Below are 24,518 nucleotides of genomic sequence, written 5' to 3'. Positions count from 1 at the left end.
TTACCCATGTACTCAGTTGTTACATCAGTATGAAATTTAATTGTCTTGCAGTTGTCTACAACAGTGCACACATTATTTCTATTTAACTAGGTTGAGAAGTAATTATTTTACAAATGACCAAGAGATACAAATGAAACATTAAATGTTGAAATACTAAAATCCTAAAAACAAGTGTTTGATTAATATTCCTTCCCAACCAGGAAATCTGGCTGATGCCAGAAAGAAAGATGAAGCCCTCCCTCCTTACAACAAAGTCATTTTTTTACGCATCTGGTCACATGAGGCTAATCTGTTACCCAGCTAGCTCATTATCGGGCAGCCATCTTGGTCAACACCCAACCTGCTGTCTGTCAGAGGAGGAGCCACTCACTGCCTGCTCACATCTGAGCTAGCCGAGTGAGAGGGGAGGCAGAGCGTTGTTATCCCAGTAGCCAGGCCACGCCACGCTGCAGAGACGCACAGAGGAGCGGGCAGGGCTGCAGCCTTTGTTGAGACAGACACACGGTGGCTTTTTCCCTTACTCATCCGTAAAGAAGGGAGGAGAAGGGGGAGGAATAACGAACCCAGCATCCATCCATCCATCCTCCTCTTTTCGCTCTCCCTTTGTTTTCTATCTCTTTTGAGAGAGACTGGCCCTTTTCATTCCTATCCAGGAGGACTGCTGTGGTTCAGCACTTTGCGTCGCCTGGCTCTCTGGAGAGAGCGAGAGCTGCGTTGTGTTGTTTCCATTTGTCTCTCAGCTCTCTACTCGCTGAGTCATCATGGCAGACCTGATGGCCCAGACCGACGCCCCGACTCCCACCACCGACAAGATCACGCAGGCCGCCCGGGAGACCATCTACCTGTGTAACTTCCGTGTGTCTGTGGATGGAGAATGGCTCTGTCTCAGGGAGCTCAACGACATCTCCCTCTCCTCAGACCCAGAGCCAACCCACGAAGGTACAGACAGGGCTGAGGCTGACCTAGTCTAGGAGGATGGAGGGAGAGTGGGGTGGAGGAGGGTAGGATGGAGGGGGATGGGGCCCTGTTCAAGAGGATGCAATGTTATGGTGTTCTGGTAATGGAGTCACATTGGCTCGCAGCGCTTGATAACTCACTGATTTTAACTCAATGATTACAAGAGTGTCATGAAGGGAGGAGGGTTGTGAATAAGGCGTCTGTCAGATATCCGCTCTGCATCTGCCTCCATACAGGAACAACACAGACCAGTGTGTTCGCTGCAGTCATTTAGCAAAAAATACGTAACATGAAAAAAAGATTTCTGCCGTGGAGATGTTAGAACAGTCCACATTTACTTTTCCTCTGCAAACAAAACAAGTAATGAATATAAAAATCTGACAACCCCATAGTAGAATAGTTGATCTATTTACTTTTACTGAATAAAATATACACGCAACATGTAAAGTGTTGGTCCCATGTTTCATGAGCTGATATAAAAGATCTCAGAAATTTTCCAGATGCACATAAAGCGTATTTCTCTCTAATTGTGTGCACCAATTTGTTGACATCCCTCTTAGTGAGCATTTCTCCTTTGCCAAGATAATCCATCCACCTGACAGGTGTGGCATATCAAGAAGCTGATTAAACAGCATGATCATTACACAGGTGCACCTTGTGCTGGGGCCATAAAGGCCACTCTAAAATGTGTAGTTTTGTCACACAACACAATTTCACAGATGTCTCAAGTTTTGAGGGAGCGCGCTATTGGCATGCTGACTGCAGGAATGTCCACCAGCGCTGTTGCCAGAGAATTAAATGTTAATTTGTCTACTGTAAGCTGCCTCCAACAGCGTTTTAGAGAATTTGGCTGTATGTCCAACCGGCCTCACAACCACAGACCACGTGTAACCAAGCCAGCCCAGGACCTCCCCAGAACACGTGTAACCAAGCCAGCCCAGGACCTTCCCAGAACACGTGTAACCAAGCCAGCCCAGGACCTCCCCAGAACACGTGTAACCAAGCCAGCCCAGGACCTCCCCAGAACACGTGTAACCACGCCAGCCCAGGACCTCCACATCACAACCGCAGAACACGTGTAACCAAGCCAGCCCAGGACCTCCACATCACAACCGCAGAACACGTGTAACCAAGCCAGCCCAAGACCTCCACATCCAGTTTCTTTACCTGCAGGATTATCTGAGACCAGCCATCCAGCAAACTGTGGGTTTGCTCAACTGAAGGATTTCACTGAGGGCCTTCCCTCCCCTTCATTTTGTAGTGAGTTAGCATAGCTACGATCGGACGGGGCCTTCCCTCCCCTTCATTTTGTATTGAGTTAGCATCATAGCTACGATCGAGATCGGGGCCTTCCTCCCCCTTCATTTTGTAGTGAGTTAGCATAGCTACGATCGGACGGGGCCTTCCTCCCCTTCATTTTGTAGTGAGTTAGCATAGCTACGATCGGACGGGGCCGCCCTCCCCTTCATTTTGTAGTGAGTTAGCATAGCTACGATCGGACGGGGCCTTCCTCCCCCTTCATTTTGTAGTGAGTTAGCATAGCTACGATCGGACGGGGCCCTCCCTCCACTTCATTTTGTAGTGAGTTAGCATAGCTACGATCGGACGGGGCCTTCCTCCCCTTCATTTTGTAGTGAGTTAGCAGCATAGCTGCGATCGGACGGGGCCTTCCCTCCTTCATTTTGTAGTGAGTTAGCATCATAGCTACGATCGGACGGGGCCGACCCTCCCCTTCATTTTGTAGTGAGTTAGCATAGCTACGATCAGACGGGGCCTTCCTCCCCCTTCATTTTGTAGTGAGTTAGCATAGCTACGATCGGACGGGGCCTTCCCCCCCTTCATTTTGTAGTGAGTTAGCATCATAGCTACGATCGGACGGGGCCTTCCCTCCCCTTCATTTTGTAGTGAGTTAGCATAGCTACGATCGGGACGGGGCCGTCCCTCCCCTTCATTTTGTAGTGAGTTAGCATAGCTACGATCGGACGGGGCCTTCCCCTCCCCTCATTTTGTAGTGAGTTAGCATAGCTACGATCGGGACGGGGCCGGATCCCTCCCTTCATTTTATAGTGAGTTAGCATAGCTACGATCGGACGGGGCCTTCCTCCCCTTCATTTTGTAGTGAGTTAGCATAGCTACGATCGGACGGGGCCTTCCCTCCCCTTCATTTTGTAGTGAGTTAGCATAGTACGATCGACGGGAGCCTTCCCTCCCCTTCATTTTGTAGTGAGTTAGCATAGCTACGATCGGACGGGGCCTTCCTCGCCTTCATTTTGTAGTGAGTTAGCATAGCTACGATCGGACGGGGCCTTCCTCCCCTTCATTTTGTAGTGAGTTAGCATAGCTACGATCGGACGGGGCCGTCCCCTCCCCTTCATTTTGTAGTGAGTTAGCATAGCTACGATCGGACGGGGCCTTCCCTCCCTTCATTTTGTAGTGAGTTAGCATAGCTACGATCGGACGGGGCCTTCCCTCCCCTTCATTTTGTAGTGAGTTAGCATAGCTACGATCGGACGGGGCCTTCCCTCGCCTTCATTTTGTAGTGAGTTAGCATAGCTACGATCGGACGGGGCCTTCCCTCCCTTCATTTTGTAGTGAGTTAGCATAGCTACGATCGGACGGGGCCGTCCTCCCCCTTCATTTTGTAGTGAGTTAGCATAAGCTACGATCGGACGGGGCCTTCCCTCCCCTTCATTTTGTAGTGAGTTAGCATAGCTACGATCGGACGGGGCCGTCCCTCTCCTTCATTTTGTAGTGAGTTAGCATAGCTACGATCGGACGGGCCGTCCCCTCCCTTCATTTTGTAGTGAGTTAGCATAGCTACGATCGGACGGGGCCTTCCCTCCCCTTCATTTTGTAGTGAGTTAGCATAGCTACGATCGGACGGGGCCTTCCCTGCTCTTCATTTTGTAGTGAGTTAGCATAGCTACGATCGGACGGGGCCTTCCCTCCCCTTCATTTTGTAGTGAGTTAGCATAGCTACGATCGGACGGGGCCTTCCCTCCCCTTCATTTTGTAGTGAGTTAGCATAGCTACGATCGGACGGGGCCTTCCCTCCCCTTCATTTTGTATTGAGTTAGCATAGCTACGATCGGACGGGGCCGTCCCTCCCCTTTCTGTCAAGGTTCAGACAGACGACAAGAGGACCACAATTGCGTCACACCAGAAAGTTTATTAAAACTTAAGGGAAAAGGGAAGTTGGGAGTGAGTGAAGGCTCCAGGGGTTATTCCGTCCAATGTGCTGGGTCTGTGCCCCCCAGTGGCAGCGATGCGTCCGATGACGCCGGTGGTTGGTGGTCCAGAAGTCCTGGGGGAGGGAAACACGACACAACGGGCGGATGAAACAAGGCAGAAGTACAGTTCAAGGGAAATCCAAATACGTTGTAGCAAGGCAGAAGGCTGGTCAGAGTTACCGGGGTCGAAGAGTAGTCAGGAGTCGTAATGGCAGAAAGCAGGTCTGGTTTTCCTGGGGCAGAAGAGTATCCAAGAATCAGGCAGGTCCGGGGTCACAAAACAAGGGTGAGCCAGAAGCGCGAGCAAACAGGTTCCGGGTGTGAGCTTTGCAGACGATCTGACAAAGGAGAGCTGAAAGACAGGACTATAAATACTGGGAGAGGTTAGTGGGTAATGCAGCGCAGCTGGCAGAGTAATTAGAGCCGAGCAGAGCAGGGACAGGTGGAGCTAGTTAGGCTGAGTAGAGAGAGAGTGGTGAGCAGAGTGGAAACAAATTAAGGTGGTAACCCGGTGGAGTGAGAGGGCTCATGACACTTTCATTGTTTTATCATACCGTAGCCTCTCTGTAGTGTCTTTTAGGGAGTCCACGGTAGTTTTCACTGTCTTAATTTCCAGTCATATTTCTTCCATCATTTGATTCCTGTTTTTAAGGCCTCAACCTCCCCCAGTAGCCCAGGCAATAGATCCAGCTTTTTTAACTGTCACGCTCATGGCTGTAAACAATGCTGTATCTTCTGGATAAATGGTTATAAAACGTCCCCTCCAATGTTACGTTTAGAATTTTAGATGGCGGCTTCCCTTTCAGTTTCTCACGAGCTCTTCTTGTTCTGCTTCGATGTATCTGATTATTTTTCGAGCATATCAAAATGCTGATCAATAAATAGTTCCAAGGTTCTCTATATTAGTTTGTTTCACAGTTATCAGCTAATCCTCAATTGTTATGATTAATTCATGTCTACCTGCCATCTGCCACGTCATCAACGGTACACTTTGTCCACAACAATTCTTAATGCAATTGTGAGGAAAACTGCAGTTTTAATGACCTAAAAAGATGGGGATCTGCACCATTTGAATCCCGGAGTTTTTAACACGTTACCACTCCGCAATCCGCTGTGAGTGCTTAGGGGACAGTGGGGCTAAATGTAACACTGGGTCAATTGTCGGTAACTTGTGTCACCTGCCACCCTACCTCAACATAATGTTTTAGGAGTGACTTAAAAATTGTGATGAGACCGATTTTACATTTTTCGTTCACAAGAGTAGTGGCAACCAGGGAAAGTGTAGGGGAAAAGATTGTGACATGAAGTGGTTTGTGAGAAGTACAGGAAGTACAGGAAGGGGGGCGTGTTACCCTGTAAGGCAGATTATCCCAAGTTACCTTAATTATATTCACTGTGTTTATGCAAGTTTCTTGGGACATAAAATTCTTCAATATGATTCTAACATTTACATTACATTTACGTCATTTAGCAGACGCTCTTATCCAGAGCGACTTACAAATAGGTGCATTCACCTTATAGCCAGTGGGATAACCACTTTACAATGTTTTTTTTTTTTTTTTTTTTTTTTTGGTGGGTTGGAGTAAAGGGGGGGTAGAAGGATTACTTTATCCTATCCCAGGTATTCCTTAAAGAGGTGGGGTTTCAAATGTCTCCGGAAGGTGGTGAGTGACTCCGCTGTCCTGGCGTCGTGAGGGAGCTTGTTCCACCATTGGGGTGCCAGAGCAGCGAACAGTTTTGACTGGGCTGAGCTGGGAACTATGCTTCCGCAGAGATAGGGAGCCAGCAGGCCAGAGGTGGATGAACGCAGTGCCCTCGTTTGGGTGTAGGGACTGATCAGAACCTGAAGGTACGGAGGTGCCGTTCCCCTCACAGCTCCGTGAGGCAAGCACCATGGTCTTGTAGCAGATGCGAGCTTCAACTGGAAGCCAGTGGAGTGTGCGGAGGAGCGGGGTGACGTGAGAGAACTTGGGAAGGTTGAACACCAGACGGGCTGCGGCATTCTGGATGAGTTGTAGGGGTTTAATGGCACAGGCAGGGAGGCCAGCCAACAGCGAGTTGCAGTAATCCAGACGGGAGATGACAAGTGCCTGGATTAGGACCTGTGCCGCTTCCTGTGTAAAGGCAGGGTCAGTACTCTCCGAATGTTGTAAAGCATGAACCTACAGGATCGGGTCACCGCCTTGATGTTAGCGGAGAACCGACAGGGCGTTGTCCAGGGTCACGCCAAGGCTCTTCGCACTCTGGGAGGGAGGACACAACGGAGTTGTCAACCGTGATGGCGAGATCATGGAACGGGCAGTCCTTCCCCGGGAGGAAGAGCAGCTCCGTCTTGCCGAGGTTCAGCTTGAGGTGGTGATCCGTCATCCATACTGATATGTCTGCCAGACATGCAGAGATGCGATTCGCCACCTGGTTGTCAGAAGGGGAAAGGAGAAGATTAGTTGTGTGTCGTCAGCGTAGCAATGATAGGAGAGGCCATGTGAGGATATGACAGAGCCAAGTGACTTGGTGTATAGCGAGAATAGGAGAGGGCCTGAGAACTGAGCCCTGGGGACACCAGGGTGAGAGCACGTGGTGCGGAGACAGATTCTCGCCACGCCCACCTGGTAGGAGCGACCTGTCAGGTAGGACGCAATCCAGGAGTGAGCCGCGCCGGAGATGCCCAGCTCGGAGAGGGTGGAGAGGAGGATCTGATGGTTCACAGTATCAAAGGCAGCAGATAGGTCTAGAAGGACAAGAGAAGAGGAGAGAGAGTTAGCTTTAGCAGTGCGGAGAGCCTCTGTGACACAGAGAAGAGCAGTCTCAGTTGAATGACCAGTCTTGAAACCTGACTGGTTTGGATCAAGAAGGTCATTCTGAGAGAGATAGCAAGAGAGTTGGCTAAAGACGGCACGCTCAAGCGTTTTGGAGAGAAAAGAAAGAAGGGATACTGGTCTGTAGTTGTTGACATCAGAGGGATCGAAAGTGTTGGTTTTTTGAGAAGGGGTGCAACTCTCGCTCTCTTGAAGACGGAAGGGACATAGCCAGCGGTCAAGGATGAGTTGATCAGCGAGGTGAGGTAAGGGAGAAGGTCACCGGAGATGGTCTGGAGAAGAGAGGAGGGGATAGGGTCAAGCGGGCAGGTTGTTGGGCGGCCTGCCGTCACAAGTCGCAGAGATTTTATCTGGAGAGAGAGGGGAGAAAGAAGTCAAAGCATAGGGTAGGGCAGTGTGAGCAGGACCAGCAGTGTCATTTGACTTAACAAACGAGGATCGGATGTCGTCAACCTTCTTTTCAAAATGGTTGACGAAGTCATCCACAGAGAGGGAGGAGAATGTGGCAAAGAGCTTCCTAGGGTTAGAGGCGGATGCTTGGAATTTAGAGTGGTAGAAAGTGGCCTTAGCAGCAGAAACAGATGAAGAAAATGTGGAGAGGAGGGAGTGAAAAGATGCCAGGTCTGCAGGGAGTCTAGTTTTCTTCCATTTCCGCTCAGCTGCCCGGAGCTCTGTTCTGTGAGCTCGCAATGAGTCATCAAGCCACGGAGCTGGAGGGGAGGACCGAGCCGGCCTAGTTAAAAGATTACATTTGGGATCTAGCTAATGATTAGCCCAATATGGTAAATGCAGATGGGCTACCCCATAGCCACTACGCTACATCAGAAGGGCTACAGGTGATAATGCTTATTGCTAAAGCATACCTGATAATATGGACCATGCATAGGATATACAGTGGGGAGAACAAGTATTTGATACACTGCCGATTTTGCAGGTTTTCCTACTTACAAAGCATGTAGAGGTCTGTAAGTTTTATCATAGGTACACTTCAGCTGTGAGAGACGGAATCTAAAACAAAAATCCAGAAAATCACATTGTATGATTTTTAAGTAATTAATTTGCATTTTATTGCATGACATAAGTATTTGATACATCATAAAAGCAGAACTTAATATTTGGTACAGAAACCTTGTTTGCAATTACAGAGATCATCGTTTCCTGTAGGTCTTGACCAGGTTTGCACACACTGCAGCAGGAATTTTGGCCCACTCCTCCATACAGACCTTCTCCAGATCCTTCAGGTTTCGGGGCTGTCAGAATTTCTATTGGCTTCAGGTCTGGAGACTGGCTAAGCCACTCCAGGACCTTGAGATGCCTCTTACGGAGCCACTCCTTAGTTGCCCTGGCTGTGTGTTTCGGGTCGTTGTCATGCTGGAAGACCCAGCCACGACCCATCTTCAATGCTCTTACTGAGGGAAGGGAGGTTGTTGGCCAAGATCTCGCGATACATGGCCCCATCCATCCTCCCCTCAATGCGGTGCAGTTGTCCTGTCCCCTTTGCAGAAAAGCATCCCCAAAGAATGATGTTTCCACCTCCATGCTTCACGGTTGGGATGGTGTTCTTGGGGTTGTACTCATCCTTCTTCTTCCTCCAAACACGGCGAGTGGAGTTTAGACCAAAAAGCTATATTTTGTCTCATCAGACCACATGACCTTCTCCCATTCCTCCTCTGGATCATCCAGATGGTCATTGGCAAACTTCAGACGGGCCTGGACATGCGTTGGCTTGAGCAGGGGGACCTTGCGTGGCGCTGCAGGATTTTTAATCCATGACGGCTAGTGTGTTACTAATGGTTTTCTTTGAGACTGTGGTCCCAGCTCTCTTCAGGTCATTGACCAGGTCCTGCCGTGTAGTTCTGGGCTGATCCTCACCTTCCTCATGATCATTGATGCCCCACGAGGTGAGATCTTGCATGGAGCCCCAGACCGAGGGGTGATTGACCGTCATCTTGAACGTCTAATTTTCTAATAATTGCGGCAACAGTTGTTGCCTTCTCACCAAGCTGCTTGCCTATTGCCCTGTAGCCCATTCCAGCCTTGTGCAGGTCTACAATTTTATCCCTGATGTCCTTACACAGCTCTCTGGTCTTGGCCATTGTGGAGAGGTTGGAGTCTGTTTGATTGAGTGTGTGGACAGGTGTCTTTTATACAGGTAACGAGTTCAAACAGGTGCAGTTAATACAGGTAATGAGTGGAGAACAGGGAGGGCTTCTTAAAGAAAAACTAACAGGTCTGTGAGAGCCGGAATTCTTACTGGTTGGTAGGTGATCAAATACTTATATCATGCAATAAAATGCAAATTAATTACTAAAAATCATACAATGTTATTTTCTGGATTTTTGTTTTAGATTCCGTCTCTCAGGAGTTGAAGTGTACCTATGATAAAATTACAGACCTCTACACGCTTTGTAAGTAGGAAAACCTGCAAAATCGGCAGTGTATCAAATACTTGTTCTCCCCACTGTATGTATGGTCCAATATATGTTTTTATTTTATTTATTTTTACAAATACCAAATATGTTATTCGGGCTCATTTCTGGAGGTGGAAATTATACTTTAGATGGTGTCGACATAATTTTTTTTCATTCATTTTGGAGTAAATGTCCTTTTTAGAAAGTCATCAGAACAGAGCTTCTCGAGTCCTCCGACATAGAATTTGCAAAAGCAGTTAAGATAACATTTTAATTGAATGCAATATCATGACTTAATATCATGACTGGGTCATTTTTTATTGAATCATGATTACCTATTTTTTATTTTCTTACACCAAATACAAACATACATGTACAAACAACAACTTAGACGCACCCATCCAACGACTACATCTCCTCTGCCCAGACCCACATGCTCACCCATCCAACGACTACATCTCCTCTGCCCAGACCCACATGCTCACACCATCCAACGACTACATCTCCTCTGCCCAGACCCCCATGCTCACACCATCCAACGACTACATCTCCTCTGCCCAGACCCCCATGCTCACACCATCCAACGACTACATCTCCTCTGCCCCAGACCCACATGCTCACACCATCCAACGACTACATCTCCTCTGCCCAGACCCCCATGCTCACACCATCCAACGACTACATCTCCTCTGCCCAGACCCCCATGCTCACACCATCCAACGACTACATCTCCTCTGCCCAGACCCACATGCTCACACCATCCAACGACTACATCTCCTCTGCCCAGACCCACATGCTCACCCATCCAACGACTACATCTCCTCTGCCCAGACCCACATGCTCACACCATCCAACGACTACATCTCCTCTGCCCAGACCCCCATGCTCACACCATCCAACGACTACATCTCCTCTGCCCAGACCCCCCATGCTCACACCATCCAACGACTACATCTCCTCTGCCCAGACCCACATGCTCACACCATCCAACGACTCACATCTCCTCTGCCCAGACCCCCATGCTCACACCATCCAACGACTACATCTCCTCTGCCCAGACCCACTGCTCACACCATCCAACGACTACATCTCCTCTGCCCAGACCCACATGCTCACACCATCCAACGACTACATCTCCTCTGCCCAGACCCCCCATGCTCACACCATCCAACGACTACATCTCCTCTGCCCAGACCCACATGCTCACACCATCCAACGACTACATCTCCTCTGCCCAGACCCACATGCTCACACCATCCCTAGCGCCTGCATTATTGTTTACCACATGGCCTGAAACTGCACCATTTTGTTTCTTTCCCTAGCCTTTAATATTTCAATAATAAATCATTTGATTTTTCCATTGTGTTAATGATGGCAGATTGATTGATTTCCAGGTTTTTAATATCGTTTTTTCAAGATGAGTGATGAGAAGAGACATGACTCTGCCGTTGTGCTGTAGAATTTGTGAATTTTGTCTCTTGTATAATAAATTCTATACATTATTTATACTGCATTAAGAAATCCTCTTTTTGTTGCTGCCTTAAAGGGTAACTCTCAAACCCAGCCTTTTCCCCTTCAATTAAAAAACTAAATGCATTCTGGTGAGAAGTTGTGGGTGGGGAGAATTGCTCATAAATATTCATTTTGGGGGGTGGGTAAACGTTGTTGTACCTGATCCCAACACTTCCTCACTAAAGCATACTGATCAGAAGTCCACTGGCACGCTCTGATAATACAATTGTGCATCGCAAGCAAATGTGTCCCTGGACAGTTAGCTCAGTGTTAAGGTGCAGAGTTCCTGTCCCTGGACAGTTAGCTCAGTGTTAAGGTGCAGAGTTCCTGTCCCTGGACAGTTAGCTCAGTGTTAAGGTGCAGAGTTCCTGTCCCTGGACAGTTAGCTCAGTGTTAAGGTGCAGAGTTCCTGTCCCTGGACAGTTAGCTCAGTGTTAAGGTGCAGAGTTCCTGACATTGCCACTTGCAGTGTAAATTCTAATCCCACATGGGGTACCAAAAAATTATTTGAATTGTGAACTCACATTTATTGGGGTATTTTGTTTGGAAGAAAAGTGAAATCATCACCTTGAAAATTAAGATTAGGGGCTAAATTCAATCCAACCCACATTGCAGTATTTACACAGTGGCTCTTTTTCCAATGCTCAAATCAACTCACAGATTTGGTTTTGTTCAAGAAAGTCTTAACATTGATGAGGCCTACGTCCATGTTTACTTTCCTTGCACATCTTCATCCTCCCAAACCTGGTCTTTCATCCTCCCAAACCTGGTCTTTCATCCTCCCAAACCTGGTTCCTTCATCCTCCCAAACCTGGTCTTTCATCCTCCCAAACCTGGTGCCTTCATCCTCCCAAACCTGCAACTTCATCCTCCCAATTCATCCTCCCAAACCTGCAACTTCATCCTCCCAAACCTGCAACTTCATCCTCCCAAACCTGCTCCTTCATCCTCCCTAACCTTCACCTTCATCCTCCCTAACCTTCACTTTCATCCTCCCAAACCTCCACTTTCATCCTCTTAAACTTGCACCTTCATCCTCCCAAACCTGGTCTTTCATCCTCCCAAACCTGCAACTTCATCCTCCCAAACCTGCAACTTCATCCTCCCAAACCTGCAACTTCATCCTTCCAAACCTGCAACTTCATCCTCCCAAACCTGCAACTTCATCCTCCCAAACCTGCAACTTCATCCTCCCAAACCTGCTCCTTCATCCTCCCTAACCTTCACCTTCATCCTCCCAAACCTCCACCTTCATCCTCTTAAACTTGCACCTTCATCCTCCCAAACCTGGTCTTTCATCCTCCCAAACCTGGTCTTTCATCCTCCCAAACCTGGTGCCTTCATCCTCCCAAACCTGGTGCCTTCATCCTCCCAAACCTGCAACTTCATCCTCCCAAACCTGCAACTTCATCCTCCCAAACCTGCAACTTCATCCTCCCAAACCTGGTCTTTCATCCTCCCAAACCTGGTGCCTTCATCCTCCCAAACCTGCAACTTCATCCTCCCAAACCTGCAACTTCATCCTCCCAAACCTGCAACTTCATCCTCCCAAACCTGCAACTTCATCCTCCCAAACCTGCAACTTCATCCTCCCAAACCTGCTCCTTCATCCTCCCTAACCTTCACCTTCATCCTCCCTAACCTCCACCTTCATCCTCTTAAACTTGCACCTTCATCCTCCCAAACCTGGTCTTTCATCCTCCCAAACCTTCACCTTCATCCTCCCAAACCTGCAACTTCATCCTCCCAAACCTGCAACTTCATCCTCCCAAACCTGCAACTTCATCCTCCCAAACCGTCTCCCCTTCATCCTCCCAAACCTGGTTCTTCATCCTCCCTAACCAGCCTCCAGTCCTCCTGGGCTCATTTCTCTCTCACCACCTTGGCACCTGGTCCCACTTCACTCCCTTCTGCTTGGCCTTAACCCTTCAATGTTTTAGATATAAGCAGTGTAGTGGTGAGCTCACTCATATTGCTCCCCAAGGGGAAGGGGTTAGCCCCAAGGGGAAGGGTTAGCCCCAAGGGAAAGGGTTAGCCCCAAGGGGAAGGGTTAGCCCCAAGGGAAAGGGTTAGCCCCAAGGGAAAGGGTTATGGTTAGCCCCAAGGGAAAGGGTTAGCCCCAAGGGAAAGGGTTGCCTAAGGGGAAGGGGTTAGCCCCAAGGAAGGGTTAGCCCCAAGGAAGGGGTTAGCCCCAAGGGGAAGGGTTAGCCCCAGGGGAAGGGGTTATACCAAGGAAAGGGTTAGCCCCAAGGGAAAGGGTTAGCCTCAAGGGAAAGGGGGTTAGCCCCAAGGGAAAGGGTTAGCCCCAAGGGAAAGGGTTAGCCCCAAGGGAAAGGGTTAGCCCCAGGGAAAGGGGTTAGCCCCAGGGGAAAGGTTAGCCCCAAGGGAAAGGGGTTAGCCCCAAGGGAAAGGGTTAGCCCCAAGGGAAAGGGTTAGCCCCAAGGGAAAGGGGTTAGCCCCAAGGGGAAGGGTTAGCCCCAAGGAAGGGAGCGAATTTCTAATCGGTTGTGTGTCTCCCTGCTTTGCAGTCATCTCAAAGCCTTTTGCCACCCTGGCATGGCCATCCATTCAACTTACCCACCCTGGCTGGCTGTGTGACCATCCAATCTACAGCATGTATTGGCCTGTGCCTCAACACCTCAGCATGACTGCTGCACCTACCATTTTGCCACCATCAGACTCTTTCTCTTTTGCTTCCTCTCTCTCTCTCTCTCTCTCTCTCTCTCTCTCTCTCTCTCTCTCTCTCTCTCTCTCCATTCTGGGTGGTTGATAATCCAGGAACCTGTTCTGTTGCTTCATTCTCTTTGCTTCCTGGTTTCCCAATACCCTGCTGCTGCTATGCCTGTTGGATAGAGCCCACTGCTCTGTGCCAGTTTCACCTCCCCTGCCGCTCCACAAAGCTGTGAAACCTCTTCCATTCACTGGCTCTGGAAAAATGCACAATAACTTTTCTGTTCATAGGATTTGTAAATAGTTTACAGGTGTGCTGCTCTGCAGTTATCCTATCCTATAGCCCACTGAACAAAAATATCAACGCAACATGTTAAGTGTTGGTCCCATGTTTCATGAGCTGAAATAAGATCCCAGGAATGTTCCATACGAACAGAAATCTTAACTGCTGTTTCAGGGTCTTGTTCAGCTAGCTGCTTTCACTTGATTGCTTCCTTTATTCCACTTTGTTCCGCCTGTACCGAAAGGTCTTCACTCATATTTCAATTACGTATATTGTAGTTGCTTGATATTTGTGGTGTCATCCAGTAGGCTATCTCTCGAGGGACCATGTCACCGCCCTGAAGACCGTCTGGTTAGTGGTTATGAGGTCCGGGTGGAATGTGAAGAGGTGGTGGTCGGTGACCTTCCTTGATGTCTCGCTATTATAAGACATGAATGCAAATAACAGTCATGTGACTTGCTAAAGCAAGAACCAGTCCCTCCAGGATGTCACAGATTTTTAAAAAAAATTTGCAGGCAAAAATGCTTGATTTTGGTTCTACAATTCGGACATTTTGCATGGCAATATGCAATGATTTTGTCCAATTTGTTGCGAAAAATGCGCTGACGAGGGAAAAGGTTTGTCGCTACATCCTCTATGTCTGTTGGGAGATATCCTTCCTCTCTCGGTTCTCAGTTTTGATTTGCTGCTGCCTTCAGCTAGTGTTGCTGCCATTGTGACTGTATTGTACCAGGGTTGGTTTGTTGACGTTTCTTCTTTCTCTTTCCCTCTCTCCTCCATCTCCAGATCCGAAGGACCCTATAGCCATTGAGCGGTAACCGATGAACATGGCTAAGCTGAGCATCAAGGGCCTGATTGAGTCGGCCCTGAACCTGGGCCGAACCCTGGACTCCGATTACGCTCCGCTGCAGCAGTTCTTCGTGGTCGTGGAGCACTGCCTCAAACACGGACTCAAAAGTACGGAGACGTGCTGACATCCCACCTACCTATGTTATTGTTTGTTCTTGCCTGGTCCCAGATCTGTTTGTGCGGTCTTGCTAACGCCTATGGTCATTGTTTCACCAAACGTGGTCTTGCCAACACCTATGGTCATTGTTTCATCAAACGTGACATTGACCATAGGGAGTTGGTTGGCAAAACAGATCTGGGACATGTCTGTACTAGATGTAGGCTTGTTTCTCTGGATGTAACAAGAATCACTAGTCACATCCTTCAATAATGATTTGAGAACCGTGCTCCCAAATTATTACAAACACATCGATTGTCGTAACTCGCAGAAATTCTACTCTTTACCACTTCTACACGCCTTTTGGACACGGGGTATAAGGCCCTCTCCCGTCCTCCTTTCGGCATATCCGACCATGACTCCATCTTGCTTCTCCCCGCCTACAAACAAAGACTCAAGAGGGAAGTGCCGGTGGTCAGGTCTGTACAGCGTTGGTCCGTACAGCGTTGGTCCAACCAATCACAATTCAGGCTCCAAGACTGTTTTGATCACGTGGACTGAAATATGTTCCGGGTTGTCTCTGGAGATAACATCAATGAAGACGCCGACTCAGTCACCAGATTCATAAAACAATGCATAGATGACGTGATACCGATTTACTCCAGTAGTAGTAGTTGGCCTGATTACCAACAGCAACGAGACGGTCTACAGAGAGGAGAGGCACATGACAGGTAAACAACCTCTCCTCAACGTTGGCAAAACAAAGGAGCTGATTGTGGACTTCAGGAGGAATCAGGCTGGACACGAACCCCATCCTCATCAACGGGGCCTCCGTAGAGATGGTCTTCTAATTCCCTCCAGAGTAAACATCTCAGAGAAGCTGAACTGGTCTAACCACACCGGACACCGTGGTGAAGAAGGCACGACAGAGACTCTTCTAACCTCAGGAGCTGATGAAATGTGGCCTGTCCCCGAGGGCCTCACAGTGTTCTACGGGACACCATCGAGAGCATACTGCCGTGCGCATCACAGCCTGGTAGGCAGCTCCACCGCCCGCGGACCGCATGGTGCTTCAGAGGGTGATGCGCAGCCGAATGCACCATTGGGTGCACACTGCCTGGCCTCCAGGACACCTACAGCACCCGGTGTCACAGGAAGGCCAAGAAGATCATCAAGGACCCAGCCACTCAAACAATGCCCTGCTCTCCTGTTCCATCCCTCAGACGCGGGCAGTACAGGAGCATCATGGGAAAAACTGGAAGGACTGGCCAAAGCTTCACCCCCCCAGTCCATCAGGCTGCTGAATAGCCACCACTAGTCAGCTACCCACAACCCCTCCTACATTCAGGATGCTTAGAAGCAAAGTGCCCTGTTTAGCCCAGAGTTTTTCAGGATGATCTTAGCATTGGTGTTCTGTAGTATTCTTGGCCTAACGTTTCTCTACCAAACCCCTCAGCCAAGAAGACGTTCCTGGGGCAGAACAAGTCTTTCTTAGAGTCCTGGAGCTGGTGAGAAAGCTCACCCCCGGAGGCTGGAGAGATCACGGCCAGCGCCAAAGACCTGCCAGGACTCAAGTAAGACCTTAGCCTGACTAACGCCATCCCTGATGTCTCTTCCCATCCCAATGTCCTCTTCCCATCTGAATAACACCATCTCAATGTCCTCTTCCTGTCTGAATAACACCATCTCTAATGTCCTCTTCCCCATCTGAATAGCACTTCATCCTAATGTCCTCTTCCCATCTGAATAACACCATCCTAATGTCCTCTTCCCATCTGAATAACACCATCTCTAATGTCCTCTTCCCCAATCTAATAACACCATCTCTAATGTCCTCTTCCCATCTGAATAACATCATCTATAATGTCCTCTTCCCAATCTGAATAACACCATCTCTAATGTCCTCTTCCGTCTGAATAATAACATCTCTAATGTCCTCTTCCATCTGAACAACACCATCTCTATGTCCTCCCCATCGAATAACATCATCCCTAATGTCCTCTTCCCATCTGAATAACACCATTAATGTCTCTTCCCATCTGAATAACATCATCCCTAATGTCCTCTTCCCATCTGAATAACATCATCCCTAATGTCCTCTTCCCATTGAATAACGCCATTGTGTCCTCTTCCCATCTGAATAACACCATTAGTCCTCTTCCCATCTGAATAACACCATCCCTAATGTCCTCTTCCCATCTGAATAACACCATCCCTAATGTCCTCTTCCCATCTGAATAACATCATCCCTAATGTCCTCTTCCCATCTGAATAACACCATCCCTAATGTCCTCTTCCCATCTGAATAACACCATCCCTAATGTCCTCTTCCCATCTGAATAACATCATCCCTAATGTCATCTTCCCATCTGAATAACATCATCCCTAATGTCCTCTTCCCATCTGAATAACACCATCCCTAATGTCCTCTTCCCATCTGAATAACGCCATTAATGTCCTCTTCCCATCTGAATAACACCATTAATGTCCTCTTCCCATCTGAATAACACCATCCCTAATGTCCTCTTCCCATCTGAATAACACCATCCCTAATGTCCTCTTCCCATCTGAATAACACCATCCCTAATGTCATCTTCCCATCTGAATAACACCATTAATGTCCTCTTCCCATCTGAATAACACCATCTCTAATGTCCTCTTCCCATCTGAATAACACTCATCCTAATGTCCTCTTCCCATCTGAATAACACCATCCCCCTAATGTCCTCTTCCATCTGAATAACACCATTAATGTCCTTCCCATCTGAATACACCATCTCTAATGTCCTCTTCCCATCTGAATAACACCATCCCTAATGTCCTCTTCCCATCTGAATAACACCATCCCTAATGTCCTCTTCCCATCTGAATAACACCATCCCTAATGTCCTCTTCCCATCTGAATAACACCATCCCTAATGTCCTCTTCCCATCTGAATAACACCATCCCTAATGTCCTCTTCCCATCCCTAATGTCCTCTTCCCATCCCTAATGTCCTCTTCCCATCCCTAATGTCCTCTTCCCATCTGAATAACACCATCTCTAATGTCCTCTTCCCATCCCTAATGTCCTCTTCCCATCCCTAATGTCCTCTTCCCATCTGAATAACACCATCTCTAATGTCCTCTTCCCATCTGAATAACACCATCTCTAATGTCCTCTTCCCATCTCTAATGTCCTCTTCCCATCCCTAATGTCCTCTTCCCATCCCTAATGTCCTCTTCCCATCTGAATAACACCATCTCTAATGTCCTCTTCCCATCTGAATAACACCATCTCTAATGTCCTCTTCCTGTCTGAATAACACCATCTCTAATGTCCTCTTCCCATCTGAATAACACCATCCCTAATGTCCTCTTCCCATCTGAATAACACCATCCCTAATGTCCTCTCTTCCCATCTGAATAACACCATCTCTAATGTCCTCTTCCCATCTGAATAACACCATCTCTAATGTCCTCTTCCCCATCTGAATAACATCATCTATAATGTCCTCTTCCCCACATCTGAATAACACCATCTCTAATGTCCTCTTCCCGCCTGAATAACACCATCTCTAATGTCCTCTTCCCATCTGAATAACCCATCTCTAATGTCCTCTTTCCCATCTGAATAACATCATCCCTAATGTCCTCTTCCCATCTGAATAACACCATTAATGTCCTCTTCCCATCTGAATAACATCATCCCTAATGTCCTCTTCCCATCTGAATAACATCATCCCTAATGTCCTCTTCCCATCTGAATAACGCCATTAATGTCCTCTTCCCATCTGAATAACACCATTAATGTCCTCTTCCCATCTGAATAACACCATCCTAATGTCCTCTTTCATCTGAATAACACCATCCCTAATGTCCTCTTCCATCTGAATAACCATCATCCCTAATGTCCTCTTCCCATCTGAATAATACTCATCCCTAATGTCCTCTTCCCCATCTGAATAACACCATCCCTAATGTCCTCTTCCCATCTGAATAACATCATCCCTAATGTCATCTTCCCATCTGAATAACATCATCCCTAATGTCCTCTTCCCATCTGAATAACACCATCCCTAATGTCCTCTTCCCATCTAGAATAACGCCATTAATGTCCTCTTCCCATCTGAATAACACCATTAATGTCCTCTTCCATCTGAATAACACCATCCCTAATGTCCTCTTCCCATCTGAATAACACCATCCCTAATGTCCTCTTCCCATCTGAATAACACCATCCCTAATGTCATCTTCCCATCTGAATAACACCATGAATGTCCTCTTCCCCATCTGAATAACACCATCTCTAATGTCCTCCCCATCTGAATAACACCATCCCTAATGTCCTCTTCCCCATCTGAATAACACCATCCCTAATGTCCTCTTCCCATCTGAATAACACCATTAATGTCCTCTTCCATCTGAATAACACCATCTCTAATGTCCTCTTCCCATCTGAATAAACACTATCCCTAATGTCCTCTTCCCATCTGAATAACACCATCCCTAATGTCCTCTTCCCATCTGAATAACACCATCCCTAATGTCCTCTTCCCATCCCTAATGTCCTCTTCCCATCCCCCTAATGTCCTCTTCCCCATCCCTAATGTCCCTCTTCCCATCTGAATAACACCATCTCTAATGTCCTCTTCCCATCCCTAATGTCCTCTTCCCATCCCTAATGTCCTCTTCCCATCTGAATAACACCATCTCTAATGTCCCTTCCCATCTGAATAACACCATCTCTAATGTCCTCTTCCATCTCTAATGTCCCTCTTCCCATCCCTAATGTCCTCTTCCCATCCCTAATGTCCTCTTCCCATCTGAATAACACCATCTCTAATGTCTCTTCCCATCTGAATAACACCATCTCTAATGTCCTCTTCCCATCTCTAATGTCCTCTTTCCCATCCCTAATGTCCCTCTTCCCCATCTCTAATGTCCTCTTCCCATCCCTAATGTCTCTTCCATCTCTAATGTCCTCTTCCCATCCCTAATGTCCTCTTCCCATCCCTAATGTCCTCTTCCCATCCCTAATGTCCTCTTCCCATCTGAATAACACCATCTCTAATGTCCTCTTCCCATCCCTAATGTCCTCTTCCCATCTCTAATGTCCTCTTCCCATCCCTAATGTCCTCTTCCCATCCCTAATGTCCTCTTCCCATTAAATCAAAATATTGAAGATCTACATGTAACTGCCAAAATAAAGGAAACCCCAACATAAAGCGTCTTAACAGGGCGTTGGTTGGGCCACCACTGGCCAGAACAGCTTCAATGCTCCTTGGCATAGATTCTACAAGAGTCTGGAACTCTATTGGAGGGATGAGACACCATTCTTCCACCAGAAATTCCATCATTAGGTGTTTTGTTGATGGTGGTGGAAAAATGCTGTCTCAGGTGTTCAATAGGGTTAAGATCTGAGTGACACACACACGTTTGTGGTCCTCTGTAGCTCAGCTGGTAGAGCACGGCGCTTGTAACGCCAAGGTAGTGGGTTCGATCTCGGGACCACCTTATACACAAAAATGTATGCACACATGACTGTAAGTCGCTTTGGATAAAAGCGTCTGCTAAATGGCGTATTATTATTTTATTATTATTATTATTATTATTATTATTATTTGTTTTACTATCCTTGTGGGGACCAAATTTTCCCATTTTAAAATCCTATTTTACCTAACCCTAACCCTAACCCTAACCCTAATTCTAACCCTAACCCTAACCCTAACCCTAACCCTAACCCTCATTCTGACCCTAACCCTAACCCTAACCCTAACCCTAATTCTAACCCTAACCCTAACCCTAACCCTAACCCTAATTCTAACCCTAATTCTGACCCCTAAGCCTAACCCTAACCCTAACCCTAATTCTAACCCTAACCCTAACCCTAACCCTAATTCTGACCCCTAACCCTAACCCTAACCCTAACCCTAATTCTGACCCCTAACCCTAACCCTAACCCTAATTCTGACCCCTAACCCTAACCCTAACCCTAACCCTAACCCTAATTCTAACCCCTAAGCCTAAGATAGATGTTTTCCTTGGTTTACTATCCATGTGAGGACTTCTGGTTGTAAGCTAACATATAGAATTGTTTTAAGATGGTCATACCAAGGATCATTTAGCTATTTGATTTGGATGAAACATTGAATTTGGCATTACTGCTATTAGCCAATAGAAATGCAATGAGTAACAAATTAATCTACATGGAACAACAGAAAGTCCCCCAAAATCTCAAGGAACGTTGTTCTGAAGTGTCTGTCCTATATCTGAGAGATATAAGATCAGGGAAACTTTTTAAATTTTTTATTTTAGGCACTAAACTATCTCCATATATACTTCCATTCATTTTTTAAAAACTAGTACCGGGACCTTCAGATGAGAGAGTCCTGTGACGCGTGTGAGAGTCGTAGAGCCAAACGGAGAGTCTCATCTTTCAAGAGGCCAAACCGTTCAAACGCTTACAGACGTTTTTGTGAGAAGACCAATTTTCGGACGCCTCATGGTCTGACAAACACCTCTGTAGCTCTGTCACCTTTCACAGCAGATGCGGAAGGGCGATATCGGTCGGATTGAGACAGAATATATCTGTAGCTTAAACTGACAGATTCTGATGGGGATTCTATTATTCTGTTTATTGGGGGGTTTACGGAAGTTGTAAGGTCATTAAACCCCTTGTGCTCCTTTTGAGACCCCCTCTCTGAAAGTCACTGAGGTCTCTTCTAGCCATGGTAGCCAAAATAATGGGCAACCCTCCCAAAGCATGATGGGATGTTTTTTTAAATGCTTAATTATCTCAGGAACCACACTGTGTGGAAGCACCTGCTTTCAATATACTCTGTATCCCTCATTTACTCAAGTGTTTCCTTTATTTTGGCAGTTCCCTGTATATCTCTAAGTCTATTCATTGGATTGTTTGGCAGTTACCTGTAGATCTCTAAGTCTATTCATTGGATTGTTTGGCAGTTCCTTGATGTCTCTAAGTCTATTCATTGGATTGTTTGAGCCCAGCATTAGGTGGAGTAACAATGGTAGACAGACTCACACTGTTCACTTGGTATCTGATTGGTGTAAACATGTCACACATTGTGTAGTTGATACATCATTGGCCTAACCCCTGTTCATCAGTTGTTTATATGTGATTGGTGTAACCCCCTGTTCATCAGTTGAGTTGATATGTGATTGGTGTAACCCCTGTTCATCAGTTGAGTTGATATGTGATTGGTGTAACCCCCTGTTCATCAGTTGAGTTGATATGTGATTGGTGTAACCCCTGTTCATCAGTTGTTTATATGTGATTGGTGTAACCCCTGTTCATCAGTTGAGTTGATATGTGATTGGTGTAACCCCCTGTTCATCAGTTGAGTTATGTGATTGGTGTAACCCCCTGTTCATCAGTTGAGTTGATATGTGATTGGTGTAACCCCCCTGTTCATCAGTTGAGTTGATATGTGATTGGCCTAACCCCCTGTTCATCAGTTGAGTTATGTGATTGGTGTAACCCCTGTTCATCAGTTGAGTTATGTGATTGGTGTAACCCCTGTTCATCAGTTGAGTTGATATGTGATTGGTGTAACCCCCTGTTCATCAGTTGAGTTGATATGTGATTGGCCTAACCCCTGTTCATCAGTTGAGTTATGTGATTGGTGTAACCCCCCTGTTCATCAGTTGAGTTATGGTGATTGGTGTAACCCCCTGTTCATCAGTTGAGTTATGTGATTGGTGTAACTTCCCTGTTTATCAGTTGAGTTATGTGATTGGTGTAACCTCCTGTTCATCAGTTGAGTTATATGATTGGTGTAACCCCCTGTTCATCAGTTGAGTTGATATGTGATTGGTGTAACCCCCTGTTCATCAGTTGTTTATATGTGATTGGTGTAACCCCTGTTCATCAGTTGAGTTATGTGATTGGGTAACCCCTGTTCATCAGTTGAGTTATGTGATTGGTGTAACCCCTGTTCATCAGTTGAGTTGATATGTGATTGGTGTAACCCCCTGTTCATCAGTTGAGTTATGTGATTGGTGTAACCCCCTGTTCATCAGTTGAGTTATGGATTGGTGTAACCCCTGTTCATCAGTTGAGTTATGTGATTGGTGTAACCCCCTGTTCATCAGTTGAGTTATGTAGATTGGTGTAACCCCCCTGTTCATCAGTTGAGTTATGTGATTGGTGTAACCCCTGTTCATCAGTTGTTTATATGTGATTGGTGTAACCCCTGTTCATCAGTTGAGTTATGTGATTGGTGTAACCCCTGTTCATCAGTTGAGTTATGTGATTGGTGTAACTTCCCTGTTCATCAGTTGAGTTGATATGTGATTGGTGTAACCCCTGTTCATCAGTTGAGTTGATATGTGATTGGTGTAACCCCCTGTTCATCAGTTGTTTATATGTGATTGGGTAACCCCTGTTCATCAGTTGAGTTATGTGATTGGTGTAACCCCCTGTTCATCAGTTGAGTTATGTGATTGGTGAACCCCCTGTTCATCAGTTGAGTTGATATGTGATTGGTGTAACCCCCTGTTCATCAGGGGGTTGAGTTGATATGTGATTGGTGTAACCCCTGTTCATCAGTTGAGTTGATATGTGATTGGTGTAACCCCGTCCGTCACCAGAACTCCGTTAGGAAGAGGGCGGGCCTGGCTGCGATTGGCCCTGATGCAGAAGAAGCTGTCGGACTACATGAAGACCATCATCAACAGAAAGGACCTGCTCAGTGAGTTCTATGAGGCCAACGCGCTCATGATGGAGGAGGAAGGAGCCGTGATCGCCGGACTGCTGGTTGGGTTGAACGTCATCGATGCTAATCTCTGTATGAAGGGAGAAGACCTGGACTCACAGGTTAGTACCATAGAATATATATTTACAGTAGCCCCCAGAATGCATTTACAGTAGCCCCAGTACGTATTTACAGAGCCCTCAGTATGTATTTACAGTAGCCCCAGTACGCATTTAAGTAGCCTCCAGTACATATTCAATATTATACAGTACCCATATACAGTACAGTTGAGCGTTTAACCAGCTGGTATTGTAAATAAAGTCTGTTTTCTGTCTGACACAATGTTTTCATTAGTGTAGCTCAGTGATTCTGTTATGTTCTTCAGATCAAGTCTCTGTCTGTTGTGATTCTGTTTGTTCTTCAGATCAAGTCTCTGTCTGTTGTGATTCTGTTATGTTCTTCAGATCAAGTCTCTGTCTGTTGTGATTCTGTTATGTTCTTCAGATCAAGTCTCTGTCTGTTGTGATTCTGTTATGTTCTTCAGATCAAGTCTCCGTCTGTTGTGATTCTGTTATGCTCTTCAGACCCCCCCGGGAGTGGTCATACAAGTCCGTGTGTTGTATTTCCTGTGCAGGTCGATGATAGATTTCTCATGTATCTTAAGGATGGTCACAGCAGCAAGACAGCAGAAGGGTGTTCCTCCTAATAACACTAGCCCTCCACCTTAATAACACTAGCCTCTCACCTTAATAACACTAGCCCTCCACCTTAATAACACTAGCCCCTTAATAACACTAGCCCTCCACCTTAATAACACTAGCCCTCCACCTAATAACACTAGCCCTCCACTTAATAACACTAGCCCCTTAATAACACTAGCCCTCACCAATAATAGTAGCCCTCCACCTTAATAACACTAGCCCTCCACCTTAATAACACTAGCCCTCCACCTAATAACACTAGCCCTCCACCTTATTAACACTAGCCCTCCACC

At 46.8% G+C, this 24,518-nt stretch overlaps 1 pseudogene; it reads left to right on the top strand.

Annotated features, from left to right (window-relative positions):
* Positions 1-203: 203 nt before the first annotated feature.
* The window catches only part of LOC123492748, a 25,653-nt pseudogene continuing 1,338 nt past the window's right edge, over positions 204-24,518 (top strand).

This window comes from Coregonus clupeaformis, chromosome 16 (assembly GCF_020615455.1).
Source record: "Coregonus clupeaformis isolate EN_2021a chromosome 16, ASM2061545v1, whole genome shotgun sequence".
Classification (NCBI taxonomy): Eukaryota; Metazoa; Chordata; class Actinopteri; order Salmoniformes; family Salmonidae; genus Coregonus; species Coregonus clupeaformis.
The sequence above is the reverse complement of the archived record's forward strand: the minus strand, read 5'-3'. Positions and strand labels throughout refer to the sequence as shown.